At 39.2% G+C, this 19899-nt stretch overlaps 1 long non-coding RNA gene across 1 annotated transcript in view; it reads left to right on the forward strand.

Moving 5' to 3' along the window:
- The first annotated feature begins 8354 nt into the window (after positions 1-8354).
- The window catches only part of LOC123595846, a 30478-nt gene continuing 18933 nt past the window's right edge, over positions 8355-19899 (forward strand). Inside the window, exons 1-2 of the long non-coding RNA XR_006711399.1 lie at positions 8355-8577; positions 9065-9137. This is a non-coding gene — a long non-coding RNA (uncharacterized LOC123595846). The remainder of the gene's footprint in view (positions 8578-9064; positions 9138-19899) is intronic.

A 19899-nucleotide genomic window follows, 5' to 3' on the forward strand; every position in this document is an offset into this window, starting at 1 on the left:
ATTTGGAAATTTCTGTGAGTTTCGCCCACCTTTTCTTTTTCAGTATTTTTTGGCAGGTGTCATCTCTTTATTTTTCTTGCAATTCTCTTCTTTTAACTGGATACAAAGGAAATTATCCCTTTATTGGACTGTAATTGAGGTTGCTTAGAAAAATAATAGTCATATGAGCACATGTAGGTTAAAAATATAATGGACTTAATCAGATGGCAACCTCTGTGGGATCTGAGCCCCTAACCTTTTATACCAGCTTCAGGGAGATGGTATATGATATGATTAAAAATATTATTGGACAGAATAAATATATAGTATGTATACATAAATACACAAGTCTGGATTTACGTTGCTCATGAGAGGCTGTTAGCAAATCCCAGGACTAAAATATACCATCCATGCCAAGGTTTCTCTGAATATATTTCCTGTTGTACTCAGGACGAAGTTCATTCCCAAGCTTTATAGCAGACTGAGTGATAGTGCTATCATGAAGGGCAGAGCACCTGAACCCATAAACAGGGTGCAACATAGGGATATAGGACTGGTTAAGAAGGACTTGCACGGGAGAGAATCATAAAACTGCTTTTGAGAAGCCTCTGCTAAAAAATATGGCTGCTGTTGGCATGGTTGTTGCCCAGATTTCGGGCTGAACAGCAGCCTTTTATGATCTGAGGCAGTAAATTCCCTTTATTAACACAAACAATGAGTCTCCCAAAAGCACAGAGTTAAGGAAGCTTCAGAACACGAGAGGTCCTCTGGGTGAGGCTTTCTCCCTTCCCCAGATCACCATTTCTGGGGTTATGCTGATTTTTTGTTTATAGACTCTTACAGCAGTTTACATTCTGGTGTTTATTTTTTTATTTTTTGTTTTTTAGAGAGAGGGAGCAGGAGCAGGGGAGAGGGGCAAAGGGAGAAAGAATCTTTCCATGCTAAGCGTGTTGCCTAATGTGGGGCTCTATCCTATCACCCTGGGATCATGACCTGAGCCGAAGTCAAAAGTCAGATGCTCAACTGACTGACCCACCCAGGCACCCCTGAAGTCTGCTTTTTGGTATTTTCCCGTTTCATTGAACCCTTTCGCTGTGTGTTGTCTCTTCATGCATGTTATTAATTTCTTTTCTTAAAATCTTTCCATCCCTACCACCACTCTTGCAGTTCAGACTACCAGACTCTCCTGCCCAGATTGCTGTACTAGCTCCTACTGTTCTCCCTGCCTGTCTTTACCCTTCTAGTCCATTCTCTACATTCCACCATCACGATCTTTCTTAAGCCTAAATCTATTATGTAATTCCCCTGCTTAAAAACCTCAATTATTCCTCACTACTCTTAGGGTAAAATTTAAATCTCCAAGTGGGCTTACAAAGCACTGTATAACCCATCCTCTGCCTGCCTCTGTCACTTCTCTCACCTAATACCTACCCCCTCCCATCTCCATACCAGTTTAGGGAGATCCACTAACCTCCTGCATCAGAATTACCCTAAGATGCTTGTTAAGAAAGAAATCCGGATCCCTGCGTTCCATCCAGTACTGGTGGGACCAGAATCCCAGGGAGCTCCCAAGAGGAGGCTCCTAAATACCAATCTAATAAACATTTGCTAGGCCATTGAAGGGGTGAATGTGAATTGCAAGCCTCCTGGATTACAGTGGGCAAACTCTGCTTCATTAGCCAGGTCAGCTATATAAGAGGATGATTTCAAAGGTGAGAGAGGTCTGGTGGGGCAGCGGTATTGCTTGCTGTCTGTGGCAGTTGTGTGTGCTATTTCCTTTAGAAATTTAGAAATCTGGGAATCCTTCCCATACTCTTGAAAATCTCCTTTTAAAATACAAACTATCTTAGAAACTTATGAACTGGTCTTAAGTTAGATTGTCAGAGATTTGGGTAAAGTACAGAGAAAAGAGGATGAGATTTGGAGTCAGATGACCTGATTACGACTTGAATCGATCTTTGCTGCTATTTCAACCTTGGGCAAGTTTTTTCAATTTCCTAATTAAATTATAGTTTCCTTATTTGTGAAATGGAACTAATAGTATTGTTAGGTTTAAATGAAGTGAGGAAATGTTTTGTAAACTGTTAATTGCCATCAGCCAAGTTGGTATTCTGTCTTTGTTTCTGTCTTTGATTGAAGAAAGAGGAGAGTGATGGGTCTAAAAATGGGATACTTCGAATTCAGAAAATATTTTGAAGTGAATTTCATTGACATCAGGATGTATCAAAATTTGTGGGATACAGTGTAGAGAGGAAAATTTACAGCACTAAAATTGAAAACATTTACTCTTCAAAAGGAAACTTACCATAAAACATAAAGCACAGACTTGTATCTAGAATATATGAAGAATCCTATAACTCAATAGTAAGATGACAAATGACCCAATAAAAATGGGGAAAGGATGTGAACAAACACTTAACCAAAGACAATCTATGGATGGCTAATAAACACATGACAAGATGCTCAGCATCAGTAGTTACTATGGAAATGCAGACTGAAACCACAATGTGATACCACTACACATTTAGCCACTAGAATGGCTAAAATTACAAAGATGGACCATACCGAATGTTGGCAGGGATGTGGAGCTCCCAGAACTTTTATTCACTGCTGGCGAGAATGTAAAATAGTATAGCCACTTTGGAAAATAGGTTGGCAGTATGGTGACCCACTTGGAACCCCAAAGTTGGTATAAAGATTATTTTAAGCTGGAGATACTTGGGATTCAACAGATGCAGAAAGAAGCCTTCTTGGAACTTCCTTTATTTGGCTAAAAGTAGGCAATTCTGAGAAGTGAGAATTGCCATAAATTTCCTCTTTGGGGTAGCCTCTATTGTTAGGAGAGAGACCAAGAATAAACCTACCATAAATCTCCTCTTTGGGTGACAATTACAGCCACTGGGAATAAGTAATGTTAGAAAAATTTCCAATCCACTGAATAAAATCCATGAGTCCACATTGATATAAATGAGTGAATAAATAGATATAAATGGGAAGTTGTATTAAAACAGGGTATTTACATAGTTTCAAAGTACCTCCCCACAAAATACCTAGTAATTATAGGGGAAAAGAAAATAACCTCAGGTGGAAAAGCCTGACAAACACCACCTTCATCAAATGATCTAAGTGAACATCACCATCATGAGAACAAATTAAGAGCGTGTGACATTTGATAGGGTGTGATGACAAGTATTTCTGATATTCCTGCCAAAGATATGTAACTTTAATCTAATCACATGAAAACATCAGACAGTGCAAAATTAAGGGACATTCTTTTATTTTTTACTTATTTTTTAATGTTTATTATTTTTGAGAGGCAGAGAGTGACAGAACATGAGCTGGCGAGGGGTAGAGAGAGGAGACACAGAATCTGAAGCAGGCCCCATCCAGGCTCTGAACTGTCAGCACAGAGCCTGATGGGGAGCTCGAACCCATGAACAGTGAAATCATGACCTGAGGTAAGTCAGATGCTTAACTGACTTAGCCACCCAGGTGCCCCTAAGGGACATTCTTTTAAAAGAACAAAAACAAACAAACTGGCCTATCGTCTTTACAAAAAAAATTTTTTTTAATGTTTATTTATTTTTGAGAGACAGAGAGCAAGCAGGGGAGGGGCAGAGAAGGACGGAGACACAGAATGGGAAGAAGGTTCCAGGCTCTGAGCTGTCACCACAGAGCCCCATGCAGAGCTCAAGCCCACGAACCCTGAGATCATGACCTGAGCTGAAGTCGGATGCTGAACTGAGCCACCCAGACACCCACAAACTGGCCTATAGTCTTAGAAAGTGTCAAGGTCATGGGGTGCCTGGGTGGCTCAGTCGGCTAAATGTCCGACTTCAGCTCAGGTCATGATCTTGTGGTTCATGAGTTCGGGCCCTGTGGCCTGGAGCCTGTTTCAGATTCTGTCTCCCTCTTCTGCTGCTCCTCTCCCACTCATGTTTTGTGTGTGTGTGTGTGTCTCTCTCTCTCTCTCAAAAATAAATAAACATTAAAAAAAACAAATTAAAAAAAAGTGTCAAGGTCATGAAAGTCAAGGAAAGACTGAGGAACCATTCCAGACTGAAAGAAAATAAAGAGACATGACAAAGAAAAGCAATACATTGTTCCAGATTGGATCTTTTTGCTGTAAATGACTTACTGACAGAAAAGGTGAAGCATGAAAGGAGTCTGCAGATTAGATGGTAGCAATATATCAGTGTTAGTTTCTAGGTTTTGATAGGTGTATTTTAGATATTTAGATTTAGATATTAGCTAATTCCCTTGTTTGTAGGAAATGTACACTAAGGTATTTAGGGAAGACAGGCATTATATTGGCAACTTACTCTAAAATGGTCTAGGAAAAAAAATTATTTGTATTATACTTGAAATTTTTCTATAAATTTGAGACTGTTCAAAATAACAATTTGAAAAACTTTATACAAAAGAAATCATCTTATAGTATGCAGTCCTGTGGGGCAAGAGACGTCAGGACGCTAGATATGATGCTTTTGCAGTAGACTACGTAAAAAAGACCGTTGTTTCAAGCAGAATAGTAGTAAACAGAAATTTTTAGTATGTTCAGTAGAGGCAACTGATGATAAGTGGAGGCTGAAAGGAAGAAATAATTCAAGGACTATTTGACACCATTTTCTTGAGATGGGGGAGACTGGGAAGGGAACGGATTTGGGAATGAAGTTAAGAGCACTGTTCTAGGCATGTTAAGCTGGGGATGTCCATGAGATATCACAGTGAAGGTGCTGAGTAAGCAGTTGAAAACATGGGTCCGGCACTTAGGGGACAGTATAAATTTTTGAGTCACCAACACATACGTGGTTTCATCATAGACCGAATAAGATCACTGTTTCAAACAGATTCTTGGTACAAAACAACCAGATTTCCTCTAGTGTAAAAGTCAAGCAGAGCCAGTTCTCCAACTTTCTTCTTAATAATGTGTTGGCTACTCTGGGTAATTCTACCTTTTTTTTTGTCTTTAGAGCAGTAGGTTTTCCCTCTGTGATACCCTCAACCTCAGCATTTGGAATTTACTCTTTAAAAAAATTTTTTTTTTTTTAAGTTTATTTATTCATTTTGAGAGAGAGAGAGTGAGCAGGAGAGAGGCAGAACTTTTTTTTTTTTTAATTTTTTTTTAATGTTTATTTTTGAGACAGAGAGAGACAGAGCATGAATGGGGGAGGGGCAGAGAGAGAGGGAGACACAGAATCGGAAGGAGGCTCCAGGCTCTGAGCCATCAGCCCAGAACTCGAACTTGTGAGCTCGAACTCACGAACCATGAGATCGTGACCTGAGCTGAAGTCGGACGCTCAACTGACTGAGCCACCCAGGCGCCCCGAGGCAGAACTTTTTAAAACAGAAATCTTTGCAATTTGATAGAAGAAAATGAGAGAGGCTGTTTGTCCCTCACTTTTATATTTTCATTAAATCCACAGATACGAATTTCCTGTGACCTGGGATCCTGAGAACATAGGACTCTTGGGAGGGAACCATGAAAAATCAGTTATGTTGGTGACATTTCCACCTTTCTCTTATTATTTAGAGAGTTCACTATGAAAAGATCTCTTAGAAATTCTCCCAGAAAAAAAATTTTTTTTTTCTATTCTGCTACTTTGCCTGCAAGTGAAGCTATAGTCCTCTTGGGTGGACATCATAGCCATTTCCCATTGTTGGTTATGAGGGCCTCCAGGAGGAAATTATATGAGTTTATATGTAAATCAGGCAGTGAGAACAGACCATTTAGATTCAAAAAGGCTGTTTCCATGGAACTGATAAAAGACAGACAAGGGGAACATTTCTATGGTCCAAAAACACGTTCTAAAAGACAGTTTTCTTTTCACATTTCAACAGTGTTCTTCAGAGTTGTAACGAGGGTCCCATGTGCCCACTGCTCACCTCTTGAGGCACTTTGAACGATGTCTGCCTGATGGCTGTTGCACCTGTCTTTTATTCTGTAAGGATTCTTAAGAATAGTGACTGTAAGCCTTGTCCTACATGATATTTACTTTTACTTGTATTGACCTGGGTTTGACTTTTTGAATAAGGACTTCACCATCTGTCTTTACATAAAACGTTTCCAGTTCACCCTTGCAGTAAATAAATGACAAGAAACTCTCCTTTTCTCCCAAACAGCTCTTTAAATCTCTCTGCGTCCTTAACTCTTAGAGCCTCCTTTTCTTCAGAAGAATCAATACCTCAAATTTCAGGTGTATGTGCACGCTCTGGAGTCAGGTTGTTAGGGATCAAACCCTGTTCAAACCTGTGAATCTGTGGAATTGCTTGGACTATAAGTCACAGTTTCCTCATTTGTTAAAAAGGGATATTGCGAGGGTCAAATAAAGGACTCTTGGGAGTTCTTAATGCAGAGCTGGCACTTGGTATGTGCTAAATATGGTAATTTTGTCATTACCTTCATTATTATTTCCCTTACTTGTCTAAAACCATCTTCCTCAAAGGGCCAAGGTTCTGATCATGTAGCAGCTTGAGCTAAGTGATAATTGAGCTTTTTCTGAGCATCTTCTAGAGATCTCTGCCTCATTCTTATCATGCATTTTGTTATACAGGACTAGTCTGTAGCCAGCATGCCCATGTGCACTGGCCACCATCACTTCTGTGACTGGTTGGTGTCCATAGTATGAGGTAGTTCTATGTTTTGAATAGCCCCATGATTATAAATGTTACATTTATAATGTTGGATTGAGAGTTCCCAAGGGCAGGGATTGTGCTTTATTGATAACCAGTGTGTTAAGACCATGCTTAACAGATGGTAGACTCTCCATAAGTTTTTGATGAGCCAGAATAAATTGTGGGATCTTGAGGTGTCATGGTAGACTTGAGGTGTTACACAAAAGCTGGCCACCTTTTGGCTGGACCTCTCAAAACAAGTCATATGGAGGAGCTTTGTCTAGGGAGGAAGGTGGCTGTGAGACTCTTATCTCAAGTCATATCCACATGAGTACCTCCAACCATGTTGTACTCAAGCCTATAGCAGTTTTCCCAACAGCTTTTCATCACAATCAGGGCATTCACTCTCAGACTATGGAGGTTTGCTTTGGGAGGCATTTATTATTTGGCTCCTTTGAAATGTTTAGCAATGCAAACAGGTCATCTGCTGCTGCTTAATGACATATGAACTGTCACTGTTCCCTTTTTGCCTCTTTCCTCCACTTCCGCTCCCTCCCAACCATCTCCAACATGTGATTAATTCAAAGGTGGCAGACAGCATGTGGGCTCTTTATCTTCCACAACCCCTGTAGAGCTGGAGGATAGTAGAAATTCCAAGATGGTTTTCAAAATGTAATTGAGGAATGATACAAAATCCCATCTTGTTCAACTTGTTGTAAATTCCTGCATATGGTCTTTTAACACCGAGAAGGCTTCCATGTATAATAAAATATTCCTTTCAATTCCAGGGTCTTGTAGTGAGGGTGGGGATGGGTAGTTTCTAGGCCAGAAACTTCTCAGGGCAGTGGTTTTCATTTGGGGGTGTGGAAGTAGGGCCTTAAGCCAAAACCCAGTCAGGTGAATGAGAAAAGTGACTGTAAGCAGTACCGTTAAGGTATAGTAAAAGTGAATTCATGTCGGAAATGAAGGTGTCGAGGCTGCTGCATCCTAAAAATTAATACTAGTGGGAGTGGAGGCACCTGGGTGGCTCAGTTGATTAAGTGCCCGATTCTTGGTTTCGGCTCAGGTCATGATCTCGCGGTTCATGGGTTCGAGTCCCGCATCGGGCTCCGTGCTGACGGTTCGGAGCCTGCTTGGGATTCCCTCTTTCCCTCTCGCTCTGCCCCTCTCCCACTTGCTCTCTGTCTCTCTCAAAAATAAATAAATAAACTCAAAAAAATAATAGTATGAGTGCCAGGGAGACACCTCTGAACCTCAGGACCCACTTTAAAAACCATTTTCACCAAGATAAGGAGACCATTTAAGTCGACATGAATAGGGTTAAAACTGGCCAGGAACACCTTGTACCTCAGAACAAATTCAGATTCTTGCAAACCAAGAGAAAAGTGTGTGTGTGTGTGTGTGTGTGTGTGTGTGTGTGTATAAAAGAAATAGAGAAATGGAGATTAATAAGGAGAAAAATGGAAATATATTTCCTGAAGGCAGTTTTTTTCTTTCTGGAGAAAAAGACTGAATGAATGGAAAGAATGTTGGACCAGGAATTAAGTGACTTGGGTCTGGGAGTGGAGCTTGGTCTCTCTGAGCCTATTGCTCACTGACCCAAACCTTAGCTCCATAAGCTGTGAATGACCTCATGGGTTATTGTAAGGTGATAACAGGGGCATAACTGCCTTGAAAGTAAAGTTGATAAATACTGCAAGCTATCATTGCTATTATTACAGAAGTGAAATACTACAATTAATAACTAACAAAGGCTGATATCAAGGACCTACACACACCATCTTAGCCAGGACTGTATACGCAAAACTGTATCTATCATGACTGAAGTACATGCCAAGTCTTGTGGATATTGGATCATAACAAAAAGGTATAATCATGTTGCTAAGGATTGTACACCAGCAATTACCTCTTGAAGGGAGATTGATAAGAGAATTAACTCAGCATGCCAAGAACCATCTGAGAACGTTTTAGAAAACAAACACTGTAAGTTCCCCTGTGATAAAAATTTAGTAATAAAAGTTGTATTTTCCCCTTCCTTTCTGCCTGCCTTCTTTCCTTCTTGCCTGTCTGGCTGCCTGCCATCTCGCTTCGCACTCTTTAACTCACTTCTTCAAAGAATAATTGAGTACCATCTCTGTAAGATATTGTGCTGGTCTCTGGGAGGACTACCAAATAAGTAGGGCATGATCCCTGCCTTCAAGGAGCACCCTGTCTACTTTGAGAAGCATTGGAGGTAGAGCCACTGGTCTTCATGAATCACTTGTTGCATTGCAGTGGATTGAGAAGATTGAATCAGGGCTGGGCGCAATATGTAATCATGCCTTAGTGTGATTCTCTCTACCATAAATACCATCCCTTTTCCTCATTAGGTGGTGAACTTCTTATAGATCAGATTAAGCCACTGCTTTTCTGAATGCCTTCATGGCTAACCCAGACAGAGTTAGCAACCTCTTTTTCTTTATTTCCACAGTACTTGGAGCAACATAGACCCCGGTTCACAGATCTGGACTCTGCCCCTTACCAGTTACTTACCATTGACGTAGGTAAGTTACTTGATCTCTCTGCTCACCAGTTACATTCTGTAATATGAGGCTGATAATGCTCCCCGGAAGTGGTGGTGTTGCAAAGATTAAATGAGATAATGTAGTTGCCTAGAACAGATGGTGATCCTCAAAACAGGAGTTCACTGAATGAATAAGAACATTTATAATTCTCTATTAAAAGTATTTGTGAAGCTTGACTCCTGCCCTTGACTCAGTGCTCCTTAAGAGCAAGCACCATGCTTCCCACTTGAATCTTCGAGGCTTTGCCCATAGAAAGTGCTCCATAAATACTTGATTTATGAACAAAGTAAAGAATGGATGAAAAGTGGTTAAGAGTGGGCAAGTTAAAGAGATGGCAGAGCTAATTTGCTGATATGTTTATGATTACATTATAATTTTGAACTCATTAACAAAGTGGGAGTGTAGTGGGAGCAAGTTAATTGATTTTGTTAGAAAACTTAGAGAAAAGTCTAAGTCTACAGCCCAGAAATGCTGCTGGTAAAGCTGACTGTCTTGACATCTGGAGTGAATTAACTTCTAATTGGAGAGCTCATGGGCCTTAGGAGCTGCCAGGATGTTTGGGTGAAGAAAGTAGTTTTTAAAAAACATGGCACATTGTCATGTCACCAGGTTGTTTTCTTTCCTAATAACAGAATATTTTAATGTTTTGGGGGCCAGAGTACTCCTCCTGCTATAATGAATTTATAATAGATTAAGATGAGTTATGCAAATGTGATCATCATAATTACAGTGACTTTGAGTTTATGATCTCCTCTATTAATTATTCTTCAGTGGTTTAACAGTACAAGAGTTCAAGATATCAAAAATCACTCTGCTATTGTGTATTACCACCCCCCTCTTTTTACTTCCTAGGAATAAATGTTTATTAAGTGAATATATATCAAGGTGAAAATGTCCTCATTTTAAAAACTAGCATCGTAATTTCTCATAGGGAGGGAACAAACTTTGATTAGGAAAATATCTTTGATAAATTACTTGGGGGCAAAGTGAGATCCTGTGAAAACCGGATGGCAGGAACAAAAAAGCCATGCGGAATTGACCAGGAGTTTGAGGAAGGGAGGGTAGAGACTGAGATGAGAAGGGGGTGGGGAGGGTAGAGAGGGGAGGGCTGAGCAACAGGGCAGAAGGCTAGGGCCCAAGTTAGAGAAACTTTCTTGGGACTCGTGGAAGCAGAATTATTTCAAACTAAGTTTCAAGTTGTTTCCACTACTGGACTGTAGCCCTATTTCTGGAAACCTTCAAAAAAAAAAAAATCTTTGGGTGGAAATTATGGGCAGCCTGAGTCCACTTCTGGGTTGATATAACCCCAAACAGGGGAATCATGAGCAGCAGATAAGAGCCAGTGGGAAACTTGAATGGAGAGGTGGCCTTCACTCCCCATGCCCTGTCCCCAGCCCCAGGAGTTTGGACTTTACACAATTCTCTGGAAAGATTAATTTTATCTAGATCTTTAAAAAAGGTAAAGAAGTGGCTAAGAGTGTGAATTCAAATCCGTGTTGCTATCCCGTATTGCCTGGGGCAAGTTACTTAGCTTTTGTAAGTCTCATCTGTAAAATGAAGTCATACTTTTCAGGGAGGATTAAATTAGATAAAGCTAGTAAAAGTGCTTACAACAGGGCCTGGCACATACCAAGCATTTCATAAATGTTAGGAAGTAATATAACTATTGTATATGTGAAAACAATTCCATGGTGTTTTTGGTCAAAATGATGCTTTGCTTAGGAGATTCAGGCAGTGAGTCCTGCCAGAGTTTATACCTTCCAAGGCAACGATGAGGGCAAGTCTCAGTTCTTAGTACAGACTTCTTACTATCTTTGCAGGGTAGCACCACACATGCCTCACATGCAGAAATTATCTTCCTTCCTTAGATTGGTAGCTTTGACCATGGCTTACCAACCCATAGTTCCAACTTTTTGACGGTGACGATAGCATTTTGGAACCATGCCTGGATCATCATACTAATGGTCCCTTATATTTATGTAACCTTTTAGAGTTTACAAAGGGCTATACACACCAGCCGCTAGCCTTATAAATAAAGGTGCCCTTATACTCATTTTGCAAACGAGAAACTGTGGCTCAGAAAGCCTGGCTATCCACAGCAGCAGACCCACAGTGGCTGTAAAGTAGAACTCAGGCTTTTTGGACACCTTTTTCATTGGAATTTGAGAATATGAAGGGGTGTTCTTTATCATCTAAAGTAGCACTAATATCTGTAAACCCCTGCCCAGAGAGAGAAAAGCAGAAGATAGTTTTGAGCTATTTTGCATATCAAAGGACTTAGTTCTCCCTCTTTACAGATCTGAAGTTTATCTGCCCAAATTAAATGCAGACTTCTAGTGCTAATCTTATATATTTCCTTTTTTCGAATCTCTTTGGAATTTGTGATTTGCTTTAGACAGTCGACCAATTTAAAAAAAGAAAATCATAGACTTTATCTTTGGAGAAATTCTAGGAGGGTCTCCTTTATGAACCAAAAATACTCTCTTCCCCTGACCTTTCCATCTCCCCTCTTCTCAGGGTATTGCCCTGACCCTGGTGCCTGAGTGCAAGCTTTTCTGATTAAAAGCAAAATGCCAGTGGCTGCTTTGGTTACTTTAAATCCTCTGTCGCCTATTTTTATCTTGCTTGTATGATCATGAGATAACAAAGCCATGATCCATAACACCTGAGAAGACAATATTTGGGGACGAGGAGCTAGTGCATGCTGGAAAGAAGGGCAGACAAGGAAGAAAAGAAGCCACAGTGAGGAGGAGAACTTTTTAGCTGATGAATAAGCCTGATGGGAGGAGAAACCAGGAACTTGCTTTGCAAAATCTTACTGTAAGTACCTGTTAAGGAAGCTGGGCCTGAAGCTTAAAAACTCAAGTGGAGCTAGAAACCCAAGACTAGGATAAATATCTGCCGGAATTATTGTCTAACGTTGGGAAAACAGAGTGAGGACACTGTACCAGAGAGAATGGCTGGTCAGTAATTGTAATACCTTCACTCTGGTGACCTGAACAGGTTAGAACAAGTTTGAACAGGTGTATAAGGTGTCATGTCCACACATGGTGTATCCTGGTGTGTGAGTGTGAGTGTGTGTGTGTGTGTGTGTGTGTGTGTGTGTGTGTGTGTGTGTAGGCTGGCTCACACTAAAAGGGGCGGGGGGTGGAGGTGGGAAAAGGTCAGAGAGGCCTAGTCAAGTGGGACTTCAGGAAACAAATCCCAGAGAGCAGTTCACTTCTATAAAGGACAAGTTACTTAAAAAATACAAGTGTAAATTTGTGTTCTCATTTAATAACTTCCCGGGGTCTCTCTCTCTAAGGATGTGTTAGTATGTAGAGAATGAGAAACCAGACACTAATGGATAGGGTTTTATTTTGTTGCTCTTTGTTCTGCAGCTATAAAAGGAGTATCTTCTAACTGGCATTGCAAGCTGATTTTCAGAACCCTGCTTTAGTAGGATATGTAATTAATGATTGCAAAGTCTTTTCAACAAAGAAAGATGGCAATACCTGGCAATGTTAATTAAGTATAGATTTGAAAGATCCTCTTCTGAAGGTTTGAAATCAAATGCCAAATGATGTAGAGGGTCTTCAAACGCAATTAAAGAAACATATCAAGTTGACCTTCATCATCCTCACTAATTAATATTTATGGGGTGCCTAGACATCTTGCTTGGTGTTGAAAAAGGAAAAGAATCTGGAATTTTATGATAGTTGATAAAATACTTATGAGTTCAGTGACATGGTAGGAAAGGGAATAAATGAACCATTTGAGCATAATATGAACCATTTGAAGAATTTTGAAATTTGTTGAGACCTCTTTAGCAGGATCCTGAATATATCTTCTCAGAACTAACAGGTTATGCTTCTAATGTGTCAATTTATTCCTTTAAGAAGAAATATCTATAAACTATTGCAGAATCTTTGACTAGTATTTGAATGTCAGCAACTACCCCCTCTCTGCTCTCTATAATTCAATTCAGTTTAATTTACCTATGTTATATGTATCATCTACCAAAGTCCAGTGCTAGATTTTTGTTGGGAAGATAGAAATTAATAAAATAAGATCATTTTCTCAAAGAAAAGATCTAGTAGTTAAGAGACTTGATTCTTGAGGAGTCTGGGTCCTGCCCCCTTCCCCCCACACCCCCCAAAAGCTGTGATATTCTTGGCTTACTTGACAAGCCTCACATGTGCTCCCCATGCCAGACTCCGTGCGTAGTGAGTTGAAGTGTCTGAAGGGAAATGCAGTCAAGGACTCAGGTTCTTCTGGGCTGATCATGTTCTTTGCATATTTCCCTTCTTGGCCCAGGTACCTTCATCCCTAGGTCTCTTTAACTGGGACTTTGGCTGAAGTCTTCTTCAAATGCCTCTGTCAAGGGTTCTTATGGGTGGAAGTCAGGGGAGGAGGAAACTTACAAGACACTTTTTCCCACTCTGCCTGTATTCAGTATTTTCATATTCCTAGCTCTCCTTACCTCCCCCCAGGGTCCCTATGGCCCATAAAACTGCAGAAGTCTTTTGTTTGGGGTCTCTCAACAGTGAGGCAACCCCTATATCTGCACTGATTCACCTGACTCTGGATGGGTGTGGCATTTCATGGGGGAAAGTGGTATGGGGGAGGTGGTACTTTCTCTCATTTTAACCTCTTGTATTATCTGATTAAAGACTTCACCATTACATTCTCTTTGGCCTGTTGCTTTAATTGGCTCTTTGACACCTGGTGGCTCACCTGAGCTCCTGACAGGTATTAATCCATCCATATTCCACCACTTCCTAGCTATGTAAGATTGGGCAAGTTACTGAACTTCTTTCCCAATCTTCAGTTTTCCTGCTGTAAATTAAATGTAATACTGTAATAACACCTATTCCAGAGGATTGTTGGGAAGACTGTATGAGATGATGCTTGTGGCCTGCATACAGTGAGGCTTTTAATAAATGTTATTATAATATATACTATTATGTAAGAATCTCACAGCCTTCTGAAGAGATTCAGCCGTGAACAATCACTCATTGATTGATTCAGCCATTGAACAATCTTTCAACATGCCTTTTGTATCTACTATGTATCAGGCTCTGGCTGTAGAGAAATAATATGCATGTGTCCTCTTGACTCTCAAAGAGGCTGGGAGTCTAGAGGGAAGACAGATGTGGCCCAACTGAAAAGGAAGTATGTACGAGATGACACAAGAACTTTTGAGGGTAAAGGCAGTTCATTGGTGAGGATGTTTTGGCTGAAAGAAGTCAAAACCCGACTCAAACTGTCGTTAATAATTTGAAATTTTTTTATTGCATGCTACTGATGTTAAGGTCAGCTGCCCAGTGATGGCATCAGGAACCCAGATTCCTTCCATCTCTCTGCTTCAACAACATTGCTTTCATTCTAAGACCGTCAGTAAGGCACAATATCCAAGCATATTTAAAAATTATAATGTACAGAAGAAAATATTTCATTCCGTATCTCTTTTTATGAGTGAAGAAACTTTTCCTGGAAGTCCACCAGCCAACTTGTCTCATCTCATTGTCCAGACATGTGTTATGTGCCCATCCTGCACAGGTTGCTGCCAAGAAGAATGAGGTTACCCTTAGAATCTGGAGCAGGGACGACATTAGCCTCTCTCAAAGCACATGATGCATGGGGAAGGGTGGAGACCTGAATCAGATGAAGGCTATGTTAGAAGTGAGGGACAGGATGCATGTTTGTCAGGAGCCAACCATGTTCTCTGGAGGCACCCAGATGTGCATGGGGGAGTCAAGGAAAACTGACATATTTTTGCCTTTGAGTTATTACCCTGAACTGAGACTTGAAAGATGTAAATGTTGACAGGTAGATAATGAGGAGTGGATTGTTTTGGATAGTAAAGAGTATGCTAGACAGAGGGAAGAATAATTGCAAGGGTGAGGAAACATGAAGTAGTATGGGACCTTTACTTCCTCCCAGGACAGAGTAATAGGAACTAGATTTACTTTCCCATTTAGAGCAACTAATAAAACCAGAGAAATTATATAAAACTACAGTTTTCAAGACACTGAACACCAGGCAACAAAGGATAGTGATCCCTGAGAAATGGGAAGCCAACAAAATTACTCATGCAATTGTTCCAGTTTACTGTTTTGAGAGAGTTTCCAGGTCATGGCACGGGGAGGATGTAGGATTACAGAGAAAATATTTTCATGTTTCTGCACAGTTAGGGATTTCTGAACAGATTTTGATGAAACTTGGAATCTGACCCTAGAGCAAGTCTTGAAAGTTAATTTATAACTGTATAGAGAGTAAGAACTCCTGAGAGATTTACCTAGTACCAGAGATACATATTTATATATCAATAGGGGATTAAACCTGGAACGTGGAACCATCTCTGAACTGTAAATCTGGAGACACTGGATTATTTTTTCCCTGGAGAGATTTATTTACATTCTAAAAGGTTAGAGCAGGATATTTCCAAGGAGATTCTCAGATGTGGAGGGCAGGCAGCAGCCTCTTTCTCCTGTATGCAAGTATAGGAAATTAATTTTTCTGTTTCCCTCACCTACAGGGTGAGCTTGCCATTCACACAGGACAGATTTTCATATCTAGTTCTCATCATGTTGGTTTGGAGACATGGGAGAGTGACACTGCAATGTTACTCTATTGATCTTGCTGTGAGTGTAATAAGGAATATGTTTCTGATCCAAAAGCCTCAATGTGCATTAAGGGCAGCATTAATAAAGATGAATATTTAAATTTTTTTTTTCAACGTTTATTTATTTTTGGGACAGAGAGAGACAGAGCATGAACGGGGGAGGGGCAGAGAGAGAGAGGGAGACACAGAATCGGAAACAGGCTCCAGGCTCTGAGCCATCAGCCCAGAGCCCGACGCGGGGCTCGAACTCACGGACCGCGAGATCGTGACCTGGCTGAAGTCGGACGCTCAACCGACTGCGCCACCCAGGCGCCCCAATAAAGATGAATATTTAAAACATAACAGAGAAGGAACCCTGGCAGAGGTTGACAGACTTCCTAAGTTGAGGAGATGGAATTGAGAGTCTGGGGAGACCAAGGAGGGTAGAATTTGTAAAACAAAGTAACAAAGGGAAATATCTACACAGAGGGAGAACCTGGATATTCACAGGAGCTTCTCTTTGAATAGGCAGTAGATTACTGATCAGTTCATGTGTGTGAGAAAACTACTCAAGGTGGTTGGAAGGGGAAGCAATCCAAAAGGATTAAGAAACAGTGCCTGGCACTAACACAGTTCCAGAAATGTTGTATATTCCCACAAGCCAGACTGGAAAAATTCATGGCTTATGGGGACATTGTGTTGAATACTCGTAGCGGGGAGTAATTTGGTCCTAGATGGGAGTACCACTTGGGAGCTGCATAGCAAATCATGAAAGCAAGATGCAATAAGATCAAACTATTCCTGGTAACTAAACTGTATCCTAGACACAATTAATGAATATTTATATGAGTACAAAAATACCCAGCACCCAGCAAATTAAAATTCACAATGTCTGTCATTAAAACAAAGATTACCAGGCATACAAAGAAGGAAGAAAATATGACCTATAATGAGGAAAATAATTAATCAATCTAAACGAATCTGGAACTGACAAAAATAATAGAATTAGCAGACAAGTACATTTAAAAATTATAATTATATTACATATGTTCAAAAAGTTAAGCAGAGACATGGAAGATAGAAGAAAGACCCCAATTGAATTTCTAGATGAAAAGTATAAGGCTTGAGATAAAAAATAATACAGTGTATTTATTGGTAGATTATACATGAAAAAAAATTAAGTAAATGTGAAGACTCAGCAGTAGAAACTATCCAAAATGAAAACAGAGAGAAAAAATTATTTTGTTTTAAATGTAGAGTATTAGTGAGCTGTGGGAGAACTTCAACTAATGTACATGCTAATGTACATGCAATTGGGAGTCCCATAGGAAAGAAGGGGTTGGGGGTGGGGAACAAAAATATTTGAAGAAATAATTGCTGAAACATTTCCAAATTTAGTAAAAACTACAAGAAAAATCTAAGCACAAGAAATATGCAGAAAGCTACATGAAGGTATGTAATCAAATTGCTGAAAACCGATGATAAAGTCAAAGTCTTAAAAGCAGACAGAGAAAAAGACATGTTAAATATAGAGGAACAAAGATAAGAGTGGCAGCAGATTACTTATCAGAAACAGCAAAGGAATATAATATTATTACATTTAAGGAATTATAAGCACTTGGTATTGGGGGAGGGCATGAAGGGATGGATAAGGGGCTGTGGCAGAAGATATGTCTGCATAGGCTTGTTGAGATCAGATAATAAAAAGTGTTTGGTGCCCTATTGCAGGTATTAGAATTTTTCTTGGAGGTCATAGGGAGCCATTAAAGAATTTGGGGCAGGAAAATGTCATCGGATTTACATGTTCGAAAGATCACTCTAATGACGTTGATTACACAAATGTATTAATAAATGGATGAATGAATGAATAAATGAATGAATGAGTGAAAGAGGGTGGTTTGGAAAGTTGAGAAACCAGAAGAAGAGAGTGGAACCATAGGTAAGCTACTGTATTCATTTCATTTCATTTCATTCATTTGTTCACCACCTGTTTGTTAAGTCCTCCCATATACCAGACTTTAAGCCAGCTCCTTGAGATACTATGGTGAGCAAAGTAACTATTTATATAAAAGGTATACAACTCTCTAAGTATGCTGTATACATCTTTCCATGTCAATATGAGTAGATGTTTTGTTCTTTATAATAGCTGCATAGTATTCATTCCTTCATTCATTAATTCATTCAGCAAACATTTATTGAATGTATTTTATGTGCTAGGCTTTGGGCCAGGCACCAAAGATACAGCAATGAATAAAAAGATTCCCTATGTTCATGATGCTTATATCTTAGTTGAGGGTAAGAATAGACATATAATAAATACATAAAGGTAGATATATGTACACTATAAGGGTTTACCAAAGATCATCCCTTTTGTACAGCCAAGATCTTCTCTTCACCTTGGACTTTATCTTCAAGGCCAATTTGTTGGAGGCCTGCTTCAATGTCATTCCTGGCACCTCTGAATTTTGTGTGATGAATAACCTCTTAATCATATATGTTTCCATTAAGTGTAGTTAGGAAAACGAAGTAATTCAAGAAGATTTGAATTTCAGATTTTGTTAAGATAATCATAATCACATATGAGCAAGTGTTTTTTTGAAGCGATAATTTCACTATTTGTTTATATGTTGAATTTTTATCAGTTTATTGAAGTATAAATGTATATTATTATAAGAGTAAAATAATTAGTGATGGTGGTCAACGTTGGTAATTTCCTGTAAAAAGCAAACATTAAGTATTTTCAAATGGTTTCATAGGGAAATAGATTGACGGTTAATACAAATGATGCAGTACCTGCATAATTTTAGTAATAATATTATATATATTTGTGCTAACAAATGTTTATAAAAATAGAAATTATTATTACACTACTCATAGCAGTAAGAGTAGTAGTAATAGTACTAATGATGAGGATGATTAAGCTATATCACTAGTCTAATCCTTGTAGATTATATGCTAGTGTTGATAACATTAAACAAAATAATTTTTAAGAACTGCATTCAAGTTTCAGTTAGTTAATTCCGTTTAGGCCATGAGTGTTTTAGAAAAATGGCTTCTTTCTTAACAGAAACCCATGGGGGAAGGGAAGGAGAAAAAAAAAAAAAAGAGGTTAGAGTGGGAGAGAGCCAAAGCATGAGACTCTTAAAAACTGAGAACAAACTGAGGGTTGATGGGGGTGGGAGGGAGGGAAGGGGTAGGTGATGGGCATTGAAGAGGGAATCTTTTGGGATGAGCACTGGGTGTTGTATGGAAACCAATTTGACAATAAATTTCATGTATTTAAAAAAATGGCTTCTTTAAGATTCCTCACGTCCTGTGAGGATGGGTTACAAGCAGAATGTTAACTTTGGCACCTCAAAATTTCACAGAGGTAAAAGACTCTCTAATCATGTTTTACAATATCCATGAAAAATAATCTTCAATTAAGACATAGGAAAGAATACAAAGAAAATAAAATGTTAGAGAGAAATGAGGTACCTAAAACATTTTGTTTGCATAACTAATCTAGAAGTACACTCTGTTAGAATCGATTCCTTATAGTTATGAGTCTATGAAGGCTAAAGACTTGGATAAAAGAATTGTTAAAATGATTGTTATAGCCTGTTTACAATATTCAGTAGTTAAATATGAAGAATATTTGAGGTATGGACATAAATCTTAGATAAAAGTTCCTTCTAGAAAGCATATTACTGAAAATCTCTTTTGCTGAATTATAGTATCCGCTTTGAACACAAAGGCAATAACAGCATTAAATGTACTACTTTTGTAAATCATATATCATACATTTGGGCATGCAGAGACAACCAGATGTCTTTTAAAGTTTGACAGTCTGGTGGATTAATGATAAATTCAACTTTGTTTCTCTGTACTAGCTTGCCAAAAGATGTCAGGTCTCTCAGAGCCAACAACATAGTGAATTTGATTGAAGAAATATTTATAAATAGAAGACGAGAAAAGAAATTATGTGATTGACATTAACAATAGAACAGACATGGTGAAGGGGATGTGTGATTCAGGAATTTCAGTCACTGTTTTCTTCATAACCTTTAGTTATGTGTTCAGAAAGTAATTACAGCACTGAAGAATATAATAGGATTACGGAACCATAAGCAGGAAATGGTGGGCCACTGTCAACACTGTTCAGCCAAAGACAAC

This window comes from Leopardus geoffroyi, chromosome B1, assembly GCF_018350155.1.
Source record: "Leopardus geoffroyi isolate Oge1 chromosome B1, O.geoffroyi_Oge1_pat1.0, whole genome shotgun sequence".
Lineage (NCBI taxonomy): Eukaryota > Metazoa > Chordata > Mammalia > Carnivora > Felidae > Leopardus > Leopardus geoffroyi.